Here is a 4,505-nt window from a genome sequence, read left to right as displayed (position 1 = left end):
AGATTTTAATTTGTATAACACATAATATCTTTTCATTAATAATTTGTTAATCATATAAATAGAAAAATGATATTATCATCTCTTTTATTCTGAAGTGTATATTTTAGCTTATATATCCTTATATATTCACAATCTGCATTAGTTTTAGATATTTTAGCCTTATTAAAAGAGAGTCAGGGTAATTATGTCAAAATTGTTAGACTTGCTATATTTTTTCTAAAATTTGAGAAAGATCAGTGTAATTTACCCATATGTTTATACAAAAATAAATAAATAAAATTATATAAGAATGACATTTTTATAATTGTGACCAATAGGGATAGACTTTTTACTTTGAGATATATAAACTTTGTTTATATAACATTACCTAAATAGGATTTTAATGAATAAATCTGCGAAAGCAATATTCATAGTAAATGCTGACATTCAAATTGGAAATTTCAAAATAAAAAAGGGGAAAAATCCTAAAATACCATGAAAATTATCAAATTATTGAAAATAAATATCAGCATCAATAATAAAATATTGAAAATACTTACAGAGGTGTAGGTATTTCTATAAGTATTTTGAGTTTTTTTTTTTTATATAATTTTGAAAGCACTAGTATACTGAATAATAATTCAAATCTTGAACATTGTCTCTTTCTCTTTACTATTTTACCATAAAATAGACTTAAATCTAGGCCATCTTTCATGTTTGTCCTCTTGATTTCTCTTTTGCAAGTTAAAAATGTGTGCATTAAGATCACAAAGAAAACAATGGGTAAGTTATAACGAAAAATTGCATATGCAATCTTTTTTTTTTTTTTTTTGCTATTGTTTTTGTATAGTCATTTATGTGGATATTTATTATTGATTCTTAATCATTAAGAAAATAATAATATAAATAATCTAATATTATGTATTCAGTGATATAAAAAGAAAAAAAGAGAGATATACAATAGTCCTCTATAAATACAATAATGCTATACTTACGAAATTGTTATACCGCGTTATATTTATCATCTTATTTATCAAGATAAAATTAAAATAATAATTCTTACCACTCATATATATATATATATATATATACAATGTACAGGCAGCTAAACTAACACATTATATTATAAGTAAGATAACAAAAATAAATAATCATTATAACGTTACTTCGGCAACTAATTAATACATTATATATAAAGTAAGATATATAGTAAAAATAGATAATCATTATAACGTTACTCCTATCAGAACCCTTCTATGGAACCTGAAATTGACAACCAAATTTGTGACCAAAAATACATTATATTTATGACCCACCTCACATTTTAAATAGAAAATAACAATAATATACACTTTTCGGGGACCCACTTCATGTTGCCTCCGTTTTACTCCTCTTATAAATATACACAAGCATTTCACCATTCCTCACAACACACACACTACAAAAAAAAACTCATCTTATAGAAGAGAACCATCTTGCTGATTCTTTGCCAATGGCACCAACCATCTCCTTCATCCTCCTAACCATCCAAATCTACATCCTAACCAGCACCAAACCATGCAATGGCAGCACCCTCGTAACCAAATTCTCCACCCTCCTCATCTTTGGTGACTCAACAGTAGACACAGGCAACAACAACTACATAAAATCCCTAATGAAAAGCAACCACCGGCCCTACGGCCAGGACTTCCCCGGCCAGGTCGCCACGGGACGATTTTCAAATGGAAAACTCGTCCCAGACTTCGTGGCCACCATGTTGGGAATCAAGGACATTGTTCCTCCATACCTCGATCCAAACCTATCGGATGAGGAACTGAGGACAGGTGTCAGCTTTGCATCGGCTGGATCGGGATACGATGATGTTACTTCGGATGTGACTCTTTCTATCCCTGTGTCCAAACAGCCTGGTTACCTTCGGAGTTATGTGGAGAGGTTGAAGGAGAGTTTAGGGGAAAAGGAAGCAATGAATATTACTAATGGTGCTTTGGTGATTGTTAGTGCAGGGACTAATGACTTTGTTTTTAATTTCTATGACATACCCACAAGAAGGATTACCTTCAACATTAGTGAGTACCATGACTTTGTGCTCAATAATTTACAGAAGTTTGTTCAGGTTAACTCTCTCTCTCTCTCTCTCTCATATTTGTTTACACAACCATTTTCGTTAACAATATGGAGCTTTATAATTTTACAAACTTAAAATCCTTTCAAATTGAAAGAGTGGTTGGTGAGATAAATGAGTATCCAGAAAGTCAAGTTTTTTTGTCTATTTAAAAAAAAAAAAAAAATATTTTGAGTAAATTTATTTTTTTGGTTCATTTCGATTGGATTATTTTAAAATTTATACAAAAAAAATACCCAAATTTTAAAAAATATTCACTAAAAAATAAAAAATAAAAAACCTTACAAAAATTGGTTTGTTTTTCTGGCATTTCTGAACTTTTTTACCCAAAAAAAAAAAGAAGAAGAAGAAGAAGAAGAAAAGAAAAGAAAAAGAAATAAATGTTATTAAATTTTTGTAAGCAACTAACTGACATAGATCTAAAACGTAAAAAAATTAAATGATTTTTTAACAAGTTCACTAAACACCAGTGTTGTGATAGATTAAACTCTCTATTCATTTTTTTTAATTGTTAAATTTTTTATATCATTAAGTTGTGTTATGATGTTATTAACCTAGAGATAACATGAAATTTTAAATTAAATTGAATTTAGTTACGATATAAAACAAAGAAACAAATAATTAAGGAAAGTTTTTATTAGCCATTACATTTTCCGTAAATCTCTCCTTTAAGAAATCCTTTCAAGTTTAATCTAAAATATGAAATCTATACTAGTTAGGCCTTTGAGGATTAAACTCCCCCTTTATTTTTCTTACTTTTTTTTAACTTTTATATCATTAAGAATGATGTGTCATAATGTTATTTGAAAGTTTTCATTAATTATCATTATTTTTTTCTCTAAATCTTATCCCTTTTAAGTTTTCTCCATCAAACTTTATTCCAAAATTATGAAATTAAAAAGATTGTTTTCTAAAAAATTAATTAAAATTAAAATTTTGTCTCACACTCTTTCCTTCCATTTTCAACACATTTTTTTCTTTCAATTATTCTATATTTTTTTTCAATATAATTTTCTTCAAATTCCATCAATCAATTATCTATTGACTAGCAATTAACTAGCAAAATCTAATTCCCATCTAGTCTAGTAGATTTTAAAAACCTAAATTCTTAAAAAAAAAAAAAAAAAATTAAAAATTCACTAAAAATGAGAAGAAAAAAAAAATCAACAAAAAAGTTACTAAAAAATCAATTCCAAACAAATCTTAAATCTAAACCAAAAATTGATCTTTCTTAGTAAATTTATGGGTAAAAATTCTAAAATTGTAGTAATTATTTGGTCATTTCGAAATTCTAAGATGATATGTGTACTTACATAGTCGAAAAAATTAGTATCAATATGAGACAATGACAAAACATTATTGATCGAACACACAGTCATGTGATGTTCTTAAAATGTTAGATAATTTTTAGAGATTGCACTATTACTGCTTAATTTTGACTTGTATATTTTTGCAGGAACTGTACAAAATAGGGTGTAGAACAATGGTTGTAGCTGGGCTACCTCCAATTGGTTGTATCCCAATCCAAATGACCGCAAAACTTCAGATTCACAGAAAATGCATAGATCACCAGAATTCAGATGCTCAATCTTATAATGCCATGCTTTCAAATTTGTTACCTCAATTGCAATCTTCTCTTCCTGGGAGCAAAATTATCTATGCAGATATATACACACCGTTGGATGACATGATGAAAAATCCACAAAAATATGGTAAGCTTTAAAATCCCCAAATTGATTTTTTGCTATATCCAAGGATTGGATGAACTTACTTTTTAAAGCATCAAGAAACTATTATACCTGAATTCGTGTTTATGTTTTTATGAAGTCTTGTATTAACCTAGCCTTGACTACCAAGTCTCTCCTATGGGAGAAATCTTGGGTTTCACTTTTAAGAGTGTAATAGGAGGGCAAAATTTCTTACAAGGTGTATGAGTGTGAGTTTCAACTCATCCGAAGTATTAATCTAACAATTGACGACTAAGTTTCGACAATCAAAAAATATATATTTTTAAGAAAATTGAGTTTTTTATTTTCATATTTTTTTAGTGAATTTTTTAAATATTTTATGCAATTTTTTTATTTTTTAAATATACTTAATCTAGATACACTTAAAAAGTATAATATTTGTGGGGAAAAAAAAACTTTAAATAGATTACCAAATACAAAAAATACAAGTGAATACAAAAATTCAATACATTTTCGTATTTTGTTGTATTTAATGAATTTTTAAAAAAAAATTATACAAATTTTATACTTTTTAAGTATATTAAGATTAAGTGGATCTAAAAAGTTTTTAAAAAAATGATTAAAATATTTTTAAAAAATCATTAAAAATATAAAATACTAATTGAAAACTTAAAAAACTATTTTTGAAAACTCCAAACCAAATAGAATAATTTTGA

At 27.0% G+C, this 4,505-nt stretch overlaps 1 pseudogene; it reads left to right on the top strand.

Moving 5' to 3' along the window:
- The first annotated feature begins 1,346 nt into the window (after positions 1–1,346).
- On the top strand, positions 1,347–3,824 carry LOC114259277 (GDSL esterase/lipase At2g31540 pseudogene; annotated as a pseudogene).
- The last annotated feature ends 681 nt before the right edge of the window (positions 3,825–4,505 follow it).

Source organism: Camellia sinensis, chromosome 10, assembly GCF_055761805.1.
Source record: "Camellia sinensis isolate YWXY chromosome 10, ASM5576180v1, whole genome shotgun sequence".
NCBI classification, from domain to species: domain Eukaryota; kingdom Viridiplantae; phylum Streptophyta; class Magnoliopsida; order Ericales; family Theaceae; genus Camellia; species Camellia sinensis.
This window is presented reverse-complemented; position numbering and strand designations above follow the sequence as displayed.